Here is a 19,542-nt window from a genome sequence, read left to right as displayed (position 1 = left end):
TAGCACGTAACCTTCGGCGCTCTGGACCAACTGGCCGACTGTGAGAAACCTACCACTACCAGGAGAACAAGTAAACTCCCCAGGTCTCAAGAAGCCATAGAAGGCTAAATAAATGGCGGATTTAAGCACCAGGCTGGGCAAGGCCCCAAAAGGGCTCCTATCCAGGATGTCGGACAAGTTACGGAAAAGGAGCCCGGTGACAGCTTGTCTGCGCACTTGGCCTCCGGATCCACATCTGCCCAGACCCCTCAACGTAGCTTTGACAGCATGCATAGAAAACACTGATGCCCGTTCAGGATGACTGACAGAGAGGAAATGCTGCACCCCCGACAAGTATGTCTTCACTGTGTTGTGGGACAGCTTGAGCTCTGAGTGGCAGTAGCCAATAAAAGTAAGGATATACTCCACAAAACTGGACTCCCCCTGAGGACATTCCCGCTGAAACCTGCAAAATGCCCTCCACCCGGTGTTATATGCCCTGGTCGTGTTTAGTGAAAGGGACTTGGCTAGTAAAGCGTGGGCCGTCTCTAGGTGACTGGTCATATTAGTATTAACGACTCGTGGGGAGGGACGGTATAGCACCCACGACATCTGCCTCTGGCATGACCTGCAAGAAAAGGGAGAAATTAGCCCTCGATAAAGCGTCAGCAGCCACGTTTTGCGAACCTGGTACATGCGTGCTATTGACACAGAAATGATAATGTAGGGAGAGTTGAACTAAACGTCTCAAGAGACACATGACATACGAGGATTTAGACAACCCACTATTCAGAATGTCTACCACCGCAGTGTTATCAGTTATGAACAAAACAGAGCGATTTACCCAGCGACTGCCCCACACATGGGCGGCTACCACAATGGGGTACAGTTCAAACAGCGCTGAGGTTTGTAGGAAACCTGGGATCTGTCTCAACTCAGCAGGCCATTCGTCTGCGACCCAGTGGGTGCCAAAAATAGCAGCAAACCCTGAGCTAGCAGCCGCATCTGAAAACACTACAGGGGATTGGCTAGACAACTCAGGTATAAACAAAGACTTAAAGGCCACTGGCAAAGAAAGTGGCCCACATGTGAAGGTCAGCTAAGGCCTGACTATCCAGACGCACTGGGCTGTCTTGTTCCGGGGCCGTGGCTAGGAGCACCAGCAAGCGGGAGATGAACGACCTGCCTTGCGGAATGATACGCATGGCGAAATTCAACATACCCAGTAGCGACTGTAAGTCCGCCTTGGTGACCACAGTTGTGACAGAAAACCTGTGAATGACTTCCCTAATTCTAACTAGTTTGTCTGATGGCAACCTGGCTAACATGTCCTGTGAGTCTAGCTCAATGCCCAGGAAGGTGATGACTGTGGACGGGCCTTCGACTTTCTTGGGGGAGACCGGAACACCTAACTGGGAGAAACACCTCAATAACTTCCCCAATCCTAGGGGGGCTGCCCCTGGCCTCTCAATCAGCAGGAAGTCATCTAAATAATGAATAACAAATTCGCAGCGGACCTTATGTTCTAAAACCCAATGAAGGGCCTGAGCCAACTGATCAAAGAGCCACGGGCTGCTCTTAGAACCGAAGGTGAGTTTGGTGGAAAAATAGTATTGGTCCTTCCACTTGATGCCGTGCCACTGCCAGAGCGCTGGCATAATGGGAAGTAACTTAAAGGCGTCCGATATATCAGCCTTAGACAACCTCGCTCCGGGCCCTAACTGCATGATAATGGCGATGGCCTGGTCAATAGAAGAATACCTCATGCCCACTTCCTCTGAAGGAATGAGGGAGTTAAGACTAGGGACATGGGAACCATGTGGGGCTGACAGGTCGATGATAAGTCTCTCCTTCTTGCTAAATTTGCCCGTGACCACCCCAACGGGACTAACTCTCCACCGCTGGAAGGGGGGCACTTTGAAGGGACCGATCAAGAAACCCTTACCCAACTCGGACTCTATTAGTTTGTCTACAGATTCAGGATTCCTCTCGGCAGACTGAAGGTTCTTGCACTCATACGAGTATTCTGGTGTCGTGATTAAACCTGTATAAAAGCCCCCGCAGAATCCTGCAATCAGAAACTGCACGAACCCTGGATTATGGTGACCTTGCAAAAACCCTTGTAAACAATCGGTATTGACCACACTCATGTAGGCTTTAACTGATTTTAATGAGCATGCGACTCTGGGATGGGCCCTAAAGCAATTAGTACAGATGTGTAATAGACGGCATTGACCAAAATTACAAGACCCGTAGTTATAATTATTACAAATCTGGGCCCTACCCAACTGAACAATGGGCCGGCCTAACTTGTCGACTGAACTAGGAGGTCTGAAGACATCGAGTGGCCCAGCCGACGAGCCAGAAGGGTATGACGGTGTACTGGCGGCTGATTTGTGGCACCACTCGGTAGAGTGAAAGATGGACTGACAGGCAGAACAGGAGGGAGCTTTCAGACCCGCAAAATGCCTGCAAAACAACTCTGTATCCAAGTTGGACCAATCCGTGACGTATCCGAACGGAGTAAAAGCCGCTGCTGCCTTGGCTGCAAAAGAACAATGATAATCATAAAACGAAACTCCTCCGTACTTATGACCCAACTCTGTAACTCGAAAAAGGTACAGATCGAGTTCCTCCCTCCTGTCCGGCCTAGCAGAACATATGACATCTCTGAAAAGGCTAAATGCCATGACAAACTCCGGGATGGTTAACTAGCGGTTAAGCCTGTGGTCACGGCCTCTCAGCACCACCGAGACTTACCCGCAAGCTATAACTTTATTGTCGGACAAATCCCTGGAGGCTATCAGTAAAGAAGCAAGGTTAACATCCCTACCCTCTAAGATGTCTTTCCTGTCGTTGGTCGGGACAAAATGAGAAGGAGCCACATTGGGAACGGCCAGGGTAGTACGGATTTCCCCTACAGCGGAGGTAGTAGCGACCGGAACATCAGGGGGGGAAACAGGGACGACCGAGTCGCGAGACTCAACTGACTCCAACCTCGCTTGTATAGAAGTGACAGCTGACATTAGGCCGTTCAGCATGACATGTAGCTGAGCGAGCGATGTTTGCACCGTGGTCGTGGGGAGAACATCTTGACTGGGCGCCATAGAGTCTTTCCACAGCCGATATAATTCCGCCTTCCTGGCGGCAGCCGGGAAGGGGATACCCCTCTTCGTTAATTCCGACATAAGCCTAGGGATAGTCCATGCTCTCATGGACGGTATACTGCCCCCTTCGGACATTCCTGCCACATTCTCGTCCACAGACACCTCGACGATGTCCGATTCGTGTGACATCACAGCTGTGGAAACAGTAACGTAAGTGACCGGCTACACTGGACGACCAACAGCACCAGTGAACCTGCTCAGCAATGTATGGAAAGGTGCCCCGCCCCCGTGTAGCTCTGCACATTAACACCAGAAGGACCGTGAGGAAGTGGGCCTGAACCGACACCCAGAAGTACCACACAGAGGGAATATGATACACTTACCGGCTTAGAAATCTACAGAATGACCACCGCGGAAAACTTGTGAAACAGCACAACCTGGACGTGAGACAGTGCATGAGACACAACCCCGCTTGTAAGTCCTCTTCTCCCCCTTCCCCAATGTGTACCCCTACTACCTTGCAGACAAGCCACAATCTCAGGATGTAAGTAAGACAAGACTAGGACCTAGAAGCAAAACAATTAAGCATCAACCCTGGATTGTGCACGCGTTGTAAAGAACCATGCGAATAAGTAAGACATGAATGACGTAACTGTGAACCTTGTGTACAGCCGGTAGGAGGAGGCTAGCCACTGGCTAACATTTGTTCCCCCAGACCGACCCTAGTGTTGTCACGGATCCCTGCCTATCTATGCGGCACGGCGGCCCGTGCCAGACTTTAATGCAGGTGAGGAGCGGGGCCACCGCGTCCCCCACACCCCCCCACGATAACCGCGTGGGGAGCGCAATGCTCCCTGGCACCGTGGGTCAGAGCAGGGGGATCCTTTCTGCGTGATGGCCCCCGCCCCACACCAACACCGCTCGTGAGCCACGTGGGGAGCTTACGCGGCTCCCTGGTAGAGCGCCCAGTGCGGGGGTGCCCTCCTTCACCTAAGGGCCGACCCACCTGCCGGCTGGGCGCTTCTACCACGTGGGGAGCAGCGCAGCTCCCTTGCATGAACCGGTATGGGGGGAACCCCTAATTAAACGTGGGCCCCGCCCCTACTGGTCAGTGAAACGTTGCCGCGTGGGGGGCCGCACCGCTCCCTGGCAGAGCGCCCAGTGCGGGGGAGCCCCCCTTTGCCTAAGGGGCTGACCCGCCGCCGACTGGGCACTCCACCACGTGGGGAAACAGAGCAACCCCCTGGCATTGAGCCGGGCAGGGGGAGGCCTTACACATCATGGCCCCGCCCCCAGCCGGTTTAGAGACGTGCCAAGTGGGGGACCGCACTGCTCCCTGGCAGAGCGCCCAGTGCGGGGGTGCCCCCCCTTGCCTAAGGGGCCGACCCACCGGCGGCTGGGCACTCCACCACGTTGGGAAACAGCGCAACCCCCTGACATTGAGCCGGGCAGGCAGGGGGGGGCCTTATATGTCATGGCCCCGCCCCCAGCCGGTTTAGAGACGTGCCACGTGGGAGGCCGCACTGCTCCCTGGCAGTGCGCCCAGTGCGCCGCCGGCTGGGCACTCCACCACGTGGGGAAACAGCGCAGCCCCCTGGCATGAAACCGGGGCGGGAGAGCCCTTCCCATCACGGGCCCCGCCCCCGACTGCTGCTGCATGGAGCGCTGCATCGCTCAGGCACTCAGAAGGGGGGAGGAGGGGAGCCCTTCTCCCGTCGCATGACTGTCCGGAGCGTGGGGCCCCCACTCACCTAGGGGCCGACCGCGCTGACCGGACTAACAGCTTCTTACCCTCGCCTGCTGAATCGACACCAGGTACGAGCGCACGCTTCCTGCGAAACTCTGCTACGTTGTACAAGGTGGGAGGGGCGCTGGCCGTTGAAGTAGGCAGCCAAGCCCCTCCCACAAATACAGGCCAATGAATCGGCTTTACACATATCAGTACATTAGGGTCACCTTCGGCTCTACAAAAAACACAGTGTTCGCCCGATCAGGCCTGATCTTGTGCCCACACTTGCGTTCAGTCCGTCCCACCGCAGTGACAGAAATTTAGGTATTCCGTGAGGGGCATGGCGAGTTCATAGAAGATTTTTTTTTTGGCATAAGTTAGCGGAAATTGATTTTTGTTTTTTGTTTTTTCTTCCACTAACTTGTGACAAAAAATGAAATCCTAAAGGTACTCATTTGAATTTGGGCCCCTTTGTGCACCTAGGCTGCAAACAGTGTTACACATGTGGTATCTCCGTACTCAGAAGAAGTAGGGCAATGCCACAACAGTAAACACACCCCACAAATGACCCCATTTCGGAAAGTAGACACCCCAAGGTATTCAGGAGTCCGTGGGAGATTTTTTCATTTTTTTTGCCAGAAGTTAGCAGAAATTGAAACTTTATTATACATTTTTTTCCTCAGAAAGTGTCATTTTCCGCTAACTTGTGAAAAAAAATTAAATCATACATGAACTCACCATGCCCCTCCGCGAATACTTTGGGGTGTCTTCTTTCTAAAATGGGGTCATTTGGGGGGTATTTATACTATCCTGGAATTCTAGCACCTCAAGAAACATGACAGGTGCTCAGAAAGTCAGAGCTGCTTCAAAATGCGGAAATTCACATTTTTGTACCATAGTTTGTAAACGCTATAACTTTTGCGCAAACCAATAAATATACACTTATTGGATTTTTTTTATTAAAGACATGTAGCACAATAAATTCTGACACAAACTTGAATAGAAATGTAATTATATTTGAACAATTTTACCAGAAAAAGTTTAAAATACACTTTTTTTGAGAAAATTGCGGTCTTTTTTGATTAATATCAGAAAAATTAAAACTCTCAGCAGCAATCAAATACCACCAAAAGAAAGCTGTATTTGTGAGAACAAAAGGAGGTAAAATTTATTTTGGTGCCAAGTTGCATGACCGAGCAATAAACCGTTAAAGTTGTGAAGTGCCGATATGTAAAAAAGGGCCTGGTCACTAGGGGGGTATAAACCTGTGGTCCTTGAGTGGTTAACTTCTCTTGGACCATATCTACATCTAGCCAATTGAGTATATCACTGGATGTACTAACAACCCCGGCACCACAGATATCAGCTCCTTTCTCTTCTTATGTATATACAGAGCTAAAAAACCTATTTAGGAACTCTGCCGTTTCCTTATCTTCAGTGACTACCCCCCCCCCCCCCTTACCATTATTTAATTTAGGGGCCCTACCTGCTCAGACCTAGGTTTTTTAGCATTTATATATTGAAAACACTTTTTGGGATTTGTTTTGCTTTGTTTTGCTACCTGCTGTTCGTTTTGTATCTTTGCTAATTTTATCTCCTTTTTGCAGATTTTATTAAGCCCTTTGTAATCTTCAAACGCTACAGCTGACCTCTCAGATTTGTATTTTTTAAATGCCCTCTTTTTGTCTCTTATTGCTCTTTTTACAGTAGCTGTAAGCCATGGGGGGGTTTACTTTAAGCCGAAGGCTTTTCAACCTATTCATACACCCGGTTATAGTTCTTCTGGTTATCGTCATGTACATGGGACTGTGTCTAATTTACAGGAGGGTCAAGAGACTTGCAAACCAACTAAACCAGAACCAGACAGAACTTCACGAAGTTAATCGTAGGAGGCTCAGGACATAGCCATCCTAAAACCCCATAGTGTGGTGTATGTGTATATATTCTATTGTATTAGGTTTTTCTATGAGGGTTCGGGATGTAATCCAATGCCATCCTGTAACCTCATAGTATTGTGTATATATATTGATTATTTGCATGTTAGTTAATTGTGTACCCATGGACACTCTAGGTGCAAATGTGTGACAACCCATACTACAATATGGCTGTACACACATTTGCATACTATAGTCGTTTCCCATTGACACGGGGGTCTGTGACCTACCTGGGTCTTTGGAGGTGTAGAGAGATATGCCAGGTTGCATGAGTCTCTATGGGTACATGCACTAAATTAAATGTGGCGGTGTTAGGAGGTATGTGACCTGTTTATGTGTGAATGGGGAAGAGTAGATTCCCTAGGGACAGGCCCCCTCCTTTACCAATTTAATTTGCCACTTTAACCCCAAGAACGGTGACGTTGGTAAGGGTTTGACTGAATGTTAGTAGTGCGGTGTTCTTTCCCGCAGTTAGAATTTAGGTACCATGGCATCTCCTCTTAATCAGAAATTCTGACCTGCCTGGTAAAGACCTACGTATCCATCTATGGGAGAACCTCCCCAACAACTGATTCTTCAATCAAGATGGAAGAAGCAGTGTCGGAAGAAAAGTCGTGTCGTTACTAACAGGAGGCCATTCCACGGTTGACCGTACTACCTGGAGACCGTGACGGTGAAGCTATCGCAGAGTCTGACTAATAAAAGACGACAATGGGGATGGTGGCAGGTACCTGAAGATCGACACTGACAGCAGAAACGACAGAAAGCCAGTCTACGGTTGCTACGTGGATCGACCCAGAGACTGTGAGGGTGAAGCCATTCCAGAGCCATTTGGAGTGGCTGATACCTGAAGATCGACACTGACAGACCGCAGACCAAGAAAGTTCCAGAGAAGAAGACGGGTTATTCTGTGGATGGAGGCGCCTGGTCACATTGAAGGGCAAGTGGGAGGTGTTAGTGCGAGATGAGTGATGTCTAGGTACCTAAGGGCTATATTACTTCAGACCTTCCTGAACTGTCACCAACAGTGGGGTTGAGGGGGGGGGCAAATACGTCACAACCCATACAACCCAAAGTTTATTGTCGTGTACCCGACAACAGGGGGATTGTTGAGGGAAGGGTTGAATTTAAATATATATGTATATATATGTCAGCTTAAATATGCATATATATTTATACATGTATAGTGGCCTTTATATATGTATGCTATGGTATGTGTATGCCCATTTATGTCCACAAGAAGACATGTGTATATATATATTTATATACAGTACAGACCAAAAGTTTGGACACGCCTTCTCAAAGAGTTTTCTTTATTTTCATGAATCAAGCTCATCAAGAGAATGCCAAGAGTGTGCAAAGCAGTAATCAAAGCAAAAGGTGGCTACTTTGAAGAACCTAGAATATGACATATTTTCAGTTGTTTCACACTTTTTTGTTATGTATATAATTCCACATGTGTCAATTCATAGTTTTGATGCCTTCAGTGTGAATCTACAATTTTCATAGTCATGAAAATAAAGAAAACTCTTTGAATAAGAAGGTGTGTCCAAACTTTTGGTCTGTACTGCATATATATATATATATATATATATATGTGTGTGTGTGTGTATAGATGTGACCCTAGCATTTATACACATATATCCTATAAAAATGTGGCCAACATTTTTATTTTTTGGGAGATTCTCTTAGAGATGATGGTTTGATTGGTACAATTTTGGTGTGCGTATGACTTTTTGTTCGCTTGCTATTACACTTTTTGTGATGTAAGGTGACAAAAAAATTGCTTTTTTGACACCGTTTTTTTTTTTTTACGGTGTTCATCTAAGGGGTTAGGTCATGTGGTATTTTTAATGGACACAGCAATATCTAATATGCATACTTGGGCGATTGTACTATGTATGGGCTCATTTTTTGCAGGATGAGGTGACGGTTAGATTGGTACTATTTTTTGAGGCATATGCCATTTTAATCGCTTGGTTTTGCACTTTTAGTGATGTAAGGTGACAAAAATGGCTTTTTTTTTTACACAGTTTTTATTTTTTATGGTGTCTATCAGACAGGGTGGATCATGTGATATATTTATAGAGCCGGTCGTTACAGACGCAGCGATACCTAATATGTGCGGTTTTTAATTTTTTAATTTTTTTTTATTATTAAATCAGGGGAAAAAGGCGTTTTTCTTTTTTTTTACTTGAAACTTGAAATTTGTTTTATTCAAAACACTTTTTTAAACTTTTTTTTTTAAACTTTATTTCTGTCTCACTCTGGGACTTCAACTTTTGGGGGTCTGATCCCCTCTGCAATGCATTACAATACATCTGTATTGTAATGCATTGCCTGTTCGTTTACTACAGTGAGTAGTACACAAACAGGTTGCCTAGGAGACCCAGCCTGAGGCAATGCAGGGCATTGGGCAGCCTCTGCACCGCATCAGTCTGCCTTGTCACGCATTGGGTCCTCGCCACAGAAGTGCGGGGACTCAATGCGCTGCGTTACTCACCGCAAACCAATTCTATGTCACGGTCAGCGCGGACCGCGGTATAGAAGGGGTTGCCGACGGATACAGCCAACCCCCCCCCCCCCCCCCCCCGTCCATTTTAGTTTAGTTTTTATTTTTTGTATGAAGAGGCTGCGGTGCTTTATTAGCTTTATTGGCGCCACAGTCTCTTCTTAGGCCATATGACATCTTCAGACAAAAAAATAATACCCCAAATTGGGTCCTAAACTGAAAAATTTGGTCATCAAATTTAAAATACATATAATTGTAATAAAAAAGACATGGAGGAGAATACAGCACCATATACCTGTTACATCCAGTGACATCTCCTGTCATGTAGACCTTCTATTTCCCCTTCTCCTCCATTTGACCCAGACCACCATGGCAAATTCTTTTAGCCGCATCTCGTCTCTACAGTTTGTAACACAGACACGTTAGATTTCTAAATTTTTCCATCAACCTCCTCATCCTGGTGTCCCCACAGTGTCATCCTGCCACCCCCAATACTGTGCCCGTTGTGCTCCCCAATGCCCCAGGAACTATACTGCTGAAAAAATAGTGACCCTGATAGATATAATTGAGGTAATTTATCAAACTGGTGTAAAGTAGAACTGGATTTCCAAAAGAGCTGTCAAATATGAAAGGTGGAATCTGATTGGCTGCTATGGGCAACTAAGCCAGTTTTGCATTACACCAGTTTGATAAATTACCCCAAATGTCCCTATAGTGTCCACAGCAGCTATAATGTCCCCTAGAGTGCCCCCAGTAGTAATACCACCCTCTATTGTGCTCCAGGCAATAATCCCTGTATAGTGTCCCCAGAAATAATAGAATTGCCCCTATAGTGCCTCCCCAATAGCAACACCCCCATATAGTAATTTCCACCACACTGCCCCCACATAGTAATCCCCCCATAGTAATTTGCCCCCACTCAGTAATTCCCCCCAAACTGCCCCCATATAGTAGTTTGCCCCCACACAGTAATTTGCCCCACACTGCCCCCATATAGTAGTTTGCCCCCACACAGTAATTTGCCCCACACTGCCCCTACATAGTAATTTGCCCCACACTGCCCCCACATAGTAATTAGCCCCACACTGCCCCCACATAGTAATTAGCCCCACACTGCCCCCACATAGTAATTTGCCCCACACTGCCCCACATAGTAATTTCCTCCACACTGCCCCCACATAGTAATTTCCTCCACACTGCCCCCACATAGTAATTTCCTACACACTGCCCCCACATAGTAATTTCCTCCACACTGCCCCCACGTAGTAATTTCCACTACACTGCCCCCACATAGTAATTTCCACCACACTGCCCCCACATAGTAATTTACACCACACTGCCCCCACATAGCAATTTACACCACACTGCCCCCACGTAGTAATTGACACCACACTGCCCCCACATAGCAATTTTCCCACATAGCAATTACCCCACACTGTCCCCACATAGAAATTACGCCACACAGAAATTACCCCACACTGTCCCCACATTGCAATTTCCCCCACACAATAGTTTCCCCCACATAGCAATTTGCCCCCACACTGCCCCATATAGTAATTTGTCCCCACATAGCAATTTCCCCACACTGCCCCCACATAGCAATTTGCCCCAACACTGTCCCCACATAGCAATTTGCCCCAACACTGTCCCATCTACTAATTTGCCCCCACACTGCCCCATCTAGTAATTTGCCCCCACATAGTAGTCCCTCTCATAATAATTTGCCCCCACATAGTAATTTGTCCCCACATAGTATTCCCTCTCATAATAATTTGCCCCCACACAATAGTTTTTCCCACACTGCCCCACATAGTAATTTGCCCCCACATAGCAATTACCCCACACTGTCCCCACATAGAAATTACCCCACACTGTCCCCACATAGCAATTACCCCACACTGTCCCCACATGGCAATTTCCCCCACACTGCCCCCACACAATAGTTTCCCCCACATAATAATTTGCCCCCACATAGTCCCCAAATAGCAATTACCCCCACACAATAGTTTCCCCCACACTACCCCCAGATAGAAATTCGCCCCCACATAGTAGTCCCTCCCATAATAATTTGCCCCCACACAGCAATTTGCCCCCACACAATAGTTTCCCCCACACTGCCCCATCTAGTAATTTGCCCCCACATAGTAGTCCCTCTCATAATAATTTGCCCCCACATAGTAATTTGCCCCCACATCGAATTCCCTCATAATAATTTGCCCCCACACTGCCCCATCTAGTAATTTGCCCCCACATAGTATTCCCTCCCATAATAATTTGGCCCCATACAGCCCCCACATTCCCCCCCATGTAATCTATTTATCTTCCCTAATAGGTCCCCCTGTGTCCCCCCCCAAGTAGGCAAATGAAATAAAAAAATAAAAAATGAACAAAAAATGAAAAAAGAAATACTCACCCCTTGTCTCAGGGGGTACTGCTCTCAGCATTTCAATGAGAGTTTGATTCATCTTTTCACAGAGTCCGTTACCTTGCGGATGATAGGCGGTGGTCCGGACTTTCTGGCAATTATGCAGCAGGCACATTTCTTGAAACAGCTGTGACTCAAACGCAGACCCTTGGTCAGTGAGGATTCCCTCTGGGCAGCCGTAGGGCAGAAGGAAATGCTTCCAGAACGCCTCTGCTGTAGTCTTAGCTGTCAGGTCCTTCACAGGCACTGCTACGACAAACTTAGTGAAGTGATCAATAATAGTCATGGCATAAGTATGCCCTGAGCGACTCGGCTCCAACTTCACATGATCAATAGAAACAAGTTCTAAAGGAGTTTTACTTACGATAGGATGGAGAGGCGCCCTCTGGTCATGGCGTTCAGTTCGCCCCACAGCACAGGCAGTGCATTCTCTGTACCATTTCTCAATATCTTCTCTCATCCCAATCCAATAGAATCTTCTGCGAATAGTGGCCTCAGTCTTCTGCACGCCGAAGTGTCCGGACTGGTTGTGATACATTTCCAACACCAGACTGGCATCTCGACGTGGTATGAGGATTTGATATATCCTATCACAGGACACTGTATCCAGACTCCTTCTGAGCAACAGGCCTCTTTGAAGGAATAGTTGGTGGCGATGCCTCCACAGTCTCGCTAGTTCTGGGTCTGCACTCTTCCTGCGGATTCTCTCAGGGGTTTTCCCACTGGTGAGGAAGTTGAACAGTTCACCGAGGACTCTACTTTCAGACTGGAGCTTAATCCACCTTTCTTGGTCGCCTCTGGACTCCAGAATATCTGATGAGGGAGGATCAGCAGCAGGGAGGTTTTCAGTGCGGATATTATCCTGCTGGGCAAATTTAATGTAGAACGCTGGCATTTCCACTTCTTCCCAGGCATCCTTTGGTTCATCTGGGGCTTCTGTAGTGGGAAGCCGCGACAGGGCATCAGCGCTATCGTTGGAGCGGCCTGCCCGGTATTTCACAGTGAAGTCATAGTTGGCAAGGCGGGAGGCCCATCTTTGCTCCAGTGCCCCTAATTTGGCTGTATTCAGATGCGCCAGGGGGTTATTGTCCAGGAAGGCAACAAACGGTGTAGCGGCGAGATAGTCTTTAAACTTTTCGGTCACAGCCCACACTAAGGCAAGAAACTCCAGCTTGAAGGAACTGTAGTTCTGGTCGTTATTCTCAGCTCCCTTCAGGGATCTGCTGGCGTAGGCAATTACCCTCTCTTTATTATCTTGCACTTGAGCCAACACGGCCCCCAGGGCTCTTTTACTGGCATCTGTGTAGAGGTGGAACGGCTTCTGATAATCTGGGTAACCCAGAACAGGGGGTTCAGTCAGCTTCTTCTTTAGGAGCTGAAAGGCAATTTCCCGTTCTTCATTCCATTCAACAGGAATAGGAGTTTTTGGGCTCTTCTTTGGATGCCCCCTCAGGAGTTCCTGGATTGGATCCGCAATTTGTGCGAAATGCGGGATGAAACGCCTGTAATACCCTGCAAAACTGAGAAAGCTTCTCACCTCTTTCACGGTGGTAGGAGTAGGCCAATTGCGGACATCAGCAAGTTTATCAGGATCAGGCTGTACTCCTTCGGCACTGACAAATTGCCCTAGGTATTTGACCACTGGTTTCAGCAGGTGGCACTTGGATGGCTTGATTTTGAGGCCATATTTAGTAAGAACTTGAAACACTTCAGCCAGGTGTTTTAAATGGTCCTCATACGTCTTGGAGTACGTCTTCTGGGGCCATGGGTACTTGCCAGTACCCACTGGTTAAGTCCAAGGTGGAGAAATAGGCTGATGACCCCAGGGCAGTCATGGACTCCTCAATGCGTGGCAATGGATATGCATCTTTGTGGGTGATTTGATAGATTTTTCTGTAATCCACGCAGAACCTTATGCTGCCATCTTTTTTCGGATAAGAACTAGGGGTGCAGCCCATGGACTTTGACTGTCCCGGATTATATTAGAGTCTTTCATCTCTTGTATCATCTCTTTCACAGACTGATAAGTAGTAGGTGGTATGGGTCTGTGTCTTTCCTTAATAGGAGGATGAGAGCCGGTGGGTATGGTGTGTTTAACATAGAAACATAGAATGTGTCGGCAGATAAGAACCATTTGGCCCATCTAGTCTGCCCAATATACTAAATACTATGGATAGCCCCTGGCCCTATCTTATATGAAGGATGGCCTTATGCCTATCCCATGCATGCTTAAACTCCTCCACTGTATTTGCAGCTACCACTTCTGCAGGAAGGCTATTCCATGCATCCACTACTCTCTGAGTAAATTAATACTTCCTGATATTACTTTTAAACCTTTGCCCCACTAATTTAAATCTATGTCCTCTTGTAGCAGTTTTTCTTCTTTTAAATATTCTCTCCTCTTTTACCTTGTTGATTCCCTTTATGTATTTAAAAGTTTCTATCATATCCCCTCGTCTCGTCTTTCTTCCAAGCTATACATGTTAAGGTCCTTTAATCTTTCCTGGTAAGTTTTATCCTGCAATCCATGTACTAGTTTAGTAGCTCCTCTCTGAACTCTCTCCAAAGTATCAATATCCTTCTGGAGATATGGTCTCCAGTACTGAGCACAATACTCCAAATGAGGTCTCACTAGTGCTCTGTAGAGCGGCATGAGCACCTCACTCTTTCTACTGGTAATGCATCTTCCTTTACACCCAAGAGTTCTGCTAGCATTTCCTGCTGCTCTATGACATTGTCTGCCTACCTTTAAGTCTTCTGAAATAATGATCCCTAAATCCCTTTCCTCAGATACTGAGGTTAGGACTGTATCACTGATTTTATATTTTGCTCTTGAGTTTTCACGTCCTAGGTGCATTATCTTGCACTTGCACTATGTTTCTATGCTGCTGCTCTGTGTGGTCTGGAACGCCTCCGTGGCAGGCAGACGGATCACATCCTGGAAAGACACCTGGAAAAGCTGAGCAATGGGGCAGTGTTTAAAAAGAGTAACGGGGTGATCACCAAAGTTAATTAAACGGACAGGCACTCTACCTTGAGACACGGTCACCAGACTCTTGGCTGTCCGTATGAAGGGATGATTCTCAATTTGAATAGGTTCCACTAGGGCTTGATAGTCCTGGCCCTGGATCCCTAACACAGCACAGCACCACAGGATGATCTGGGAATTTGGAGGCAGAATTACCGGTCGGTTATCCCGGATCCGGACAGTACAAATTTCTCCTTTTTTGTTGGCGAACCTTTGTTGCGCACACAGCACGCTGATAGTCTTTTGGATGACTCTTCTGGAAGCAGGCGAGGCTGAAGATATAGTTTGATTCAATGCGTCAAGCACTTCGGAGTAACAATTTTTAAGGACATTAGTCCCTAGGATCACAGGGTGTCCTCCTTTATCTCCTGCTTGTACCACAATCACGCCTTGCTGTGGTAAGGTGGCTTCTCCCACCTGAAGAGTAGGTTCCCAATACCCATGGACTTTCACTGGCTTACCGTTGCTGGCAATGATATCTAGCCAGGACTCTGGCGGCTAGGTGAGACTTGGATCCCAGAACTTGTCAAAGGCAGGCCGTTGAATGGTGGTGACCTGTGACCCAGTATGCAGCAGGGCTTCAAAGGGTATCCCGTTTATACATATTTTAATTTTTGGACGGGATCCTACATATTTAGGCATCCAGCTTGGATCCTTTGGACCTACTGTTCTACCTTCCGAGAGGCGGTCCTCTGCCTCAGGGGTTGCCCGTTTAACTGCCAGCACATTGATTCAGTATGTCCATATTTCTTACAATTGTGGCAGACAGGCTGCTTTCTACTTCTAGACCGGTAACTCGGTCGCCCATCAGGTTCTTTTGGATATACATCCCTATAGGCAGGTGGGAGTCTTGGAGGAAAAGGGTCTTCATCTTCCAGTAACAATGGTCTCTCCCACTACTCTATATCTTCCATATGAAGAGAGAGGAAATAGGCAAAATGTGTATTAGTAGTGCCTGAGTACCTGAGTATTTTACGTCACAGAGTTGTGCTCCTTCCTTGTCAATGTTACGAACCAACGGGTGTGAACCCACTGTGCCACTTGTCCTACCTTCTCCAAAGGCATTGTCTAAGTGAATCCCTTGTTCTTCACTGTACCCCTGATGGTGGAGATTTACTTTTCTGAGGGGAACACTAGGTCGCTACCTCTTGAGGAGGATTGGTACACAAGGCAGCTGGTCTAGACGGGCCAGGAGGTACCCAAGCAAGGTACCGGAGGTACAGACATAGTCAGCAGGCTGAGTTGTAACCAGGAGCAACAGTGCAGGACCAAAGGATGAGGCAGAGGCAAAGTCAAACAAGCAAAAGGTCAGGGCAGGCAGCACAGGTACAGGTCAAGCAATCCGGGTCTGCAACAGGCAGGGATCAAACAGGTAGTGGATCCCAGAAACACAAGCACTGTTCAGGTAAACAGGAACACAAGCAGAGATAGCAGCAACGTTAGAGCATGCTACTCCCTCTGCCACCACGCTATAGTGGAGATCCTAAGACCTGTTGTGGCTTCCAGAACCAGTGCTGGATCCACTTCGAGCTCCATGAGCAGGAGTTTCCTACTGGTCCAAGGTCGCCTTCATTGTTTCCCTGCTGTCAGATGAGGCCCTTGCCCTTCTGAACAAGGAGGTCCAGAGACCACTAAACTGCAGTCTTTCCTGGATACCTTCTGGCTGGTCTTTGAAGAGCCTGGCAGTACATCCTCCGCTCCTTTAGCTCTGCTGCGTCTAAGTCAGGGTTTTTTGTCTGTGGGTCAGTACGCCATCCAGTTTCGTACCGTGGCTGCAGAACTTGCATGGAATAATGAGGCTTAACTCTCGGTGTTCTGGGAGGGCCTTTCTGACCGGATTAGGGGTGAACTAGTTGGTCACGACCGCCAGTCCACTCTCAACAACCTGATCACCTTGACCACAGCAATAGATATGCGTTTCAGGGAACGTTCTAAGAAGGTCGCATGCACCAGAAGACCACCTCGCTTGTCTCCATCCTTCCAGAGGCTGGTTCTTCCTCTAATGTCCACCCCATCTGAAGAGACCATGCAGATAGAGCGCCTTCGATTGTCTGACGAGACAACTTGACGTCTATGCCGCAAAACAGAGAACCTGTGTCTCTATTGTGGAGGCAAGGCCCAGATTGTGCGTAATTGTTCACAGAAGCTGGGAAACGCCAATATCTAGGATGAGTTGGAGAGGTGGTCCTGGACAAGGAAAAGTCCTCTCTGAAATTTTCAGTTCCAGTGACTCTCTCTCACAAGGGAGTCACACTGTCTATGCTTGCATTCTTGGACTCTTGAATATTTATACGAACATTTTACTATTGAGTATTCCAATTCTATTCCTTGAATTTCATTACATTTTTAGATCTCTATTTTCCAGTTGTTTTATATGATATTACTGCATGTTGTGTGTTTTTATATATATAGATATTTAGTGTCTATTATTACCGCCAATATATACTGTTGCTCAGTGCTATTGTTATATATGCTAATAAAATTTCAATTGGTTCAGATATCCTGAGAGTGCCCAGTTAATTTTATTCTATTTTTATTGACTCTGAGAGTGCACCTCTTGGGGCTGTCATTAAAAAGTATAACTCGTCACACAAAAAATAAATAAATATATGATTGTCAACAGAAAAAGTTATGTGTCTTCAAAGGAGGAAAGGACATATTGACAACTGGCTTCAGTGAGATACGGTTAATCTCAAATTTAGTGTTGAGTGAATCGAAGTTAATGAAGTGGACTTTGATCCAAATTTCAAGAAAAATTAGAAATTTGCCACAAAGTCAAATTTCCTCATGCTTTGCGGTAACGAATAAATTTTTCCAGAAATGGTGGTAAAAAAAAAATAACATACTCACCTCATCCATTTGAGGAAGAAGAGGCTGTTGCGGCCATCTTGATCTAAGAAGCTGCGCTAAATCACGCATGCGGTGATGTGTGACGTCATCATGTCAGCGAGCTAGCTGACATCACCGAGCCTGGCAAGCATGATGATGTCATCATGTCGCTGCATGCGAGATTTTGTGTGGTTTCTATCCAGTTGGCTACAATGGCCTCTGCTCGAACAAATGGATGAGGTGAGTATAGTTTTTTCTTTAACTCCTGAAAAGCCTTAATGTTACTGTCAGATGCCTCAGACAGTGTTGAACGCGGCATCTGAGGGGGCGGCACAATTTCCGTTACTTGTCAGTGCGCCCTCTACATACAATGGAATGCATAACAAATTCAATTTCTTTGTGAAATTCGGTGAAGCAGCTAAATCTAATTTTTGATAACTTCACCTATCTCTTTCTCCAATAATACAAATGGTCCCCTACAACATGACCCCAAATGAATTCAGACCACACATCAAACCCCTAAAGAAATACAGGCCATGTACCAGATGCCTCACCTGAAGATACAGACCCCAGAGCATCCCGACATTTCATATAGATGTAGTCTCCACTAGGACACTACAAGGGGGTAAAGAGAAAGATTTCTGCTGTTTGACGTCTTATTGTATCTCTACCTTTGCAGGAGAAGCTCCAGTGTTTTATACTGTTTTTACCGTCTAGTTGAAATGAGGATATTGTCTGTGAGAAGAATTCTTTGGATACAGGAGGAGAGAGATTCAACATTTTTTAAAGCAGATTCCCTACTTTACGTGCAGAGTGCCTTTTTTACCTCCAAAATACAAAGGATTAGTGTTCTTTGCACCAATACAATATTGAATTCAAGTCACGTAAATACAGCACCAGAACCAAGCTCATCACACACTGGGCTCCCCATAAATCAGTGTTACACATGGTGCCCATATAAATAAGTGCCACATAATGAGCCCCCGTTCACAGTATGCAGCTAAACACATAGATCAGGGGTCAGCAATCTCCGGCACTCCAGCTGTTCAGAAACTACAACTCCCAGAATGCTTCATTCACTTCTGTTGGAGTTGAACAGCCAAACACGTTTGCATGCTGGGAGTTGTAATTTCATAGCAGCTGGAGTGCAGAAGGTTGCTGATCCCTGACATAGATCCAGTAGTGATGAGCCGGAGGTGCCATATTCGATTGAATATTCGTCTTATATTAGTCAAAATCGAATATTCGTCATTATGCTATTTATCGCGAATAATATGCCATTTAATTAATCGCGTATTGCGATTTTGAGTATTTTACAAATATTCGCCATATTGCTATATATTCTTGTTTTAGAATATGACGAATATTCTAAAAAATAAAGTTATAGCAATATAGCGAATATTCGTAAAATACACATATAGACAGAAATTTCACTAATGTAGTGCTATAATCAATTTTTTTTTGTCAATTTCTTTTGTCTCTTTCTGAATCAGAAAGAGGCAAAAAAAAAAAGACAAAAAATATATTCGCTATGTTGCTAAATATTCTTGTCTTACAATATGACGAATATTCTAAAAAACAAATATATAGCACTATATCACATATATTCGGCATACTCCACCCCGACAAGCGTACCCGTCACCATGGGAACGCCTGGTGGTTAGAATATACCATCGGATCTGAGTTAGATCGTGAAAACACAGAGCCGATGGTATATTCTAACCACCAGGTGTTCCCATGGTGATGGGGACTCTTGAAGTTAGAATATACCGCCAGGGCGATGTGATTCGCGCAATTAACCCCTCAGGTGCGGGTTAATTGTGTGGATCACAGCGCCCTGTGCGCCCTCCCCCCCACCTCTCCAGTATTCAAATAATTAGTGTCCAGTGCGCCCCCCTTCCCCCCAGTATTAAAATAATTGGTGGCCAGTGCGCCCTAACCCCCCCTCCCAGTATTAAAATAATTGGTGGCCAGTGCGCCCTAACCCCCCCTCCCCCAG

The sequence above is a fragment of the Bufo gargarizans genome, chromosome 2 (assembly GCF_014858855.1).
Source record: "Bufo gargarizans isolate SCDJY-AF-19 chromosome 2, ASM1485885v1, whole genome shotgun sequence".
NCBI lineage: Eukaryota > Metazoa > Chordata > Amphibia > Anura > Bufonidae > Bufo > Bufo gargarizans.
The sequence above is the reverse complement of the archived record's forward strand: the minus strand, read 5'-3'. Positions refer to the sequence as shown.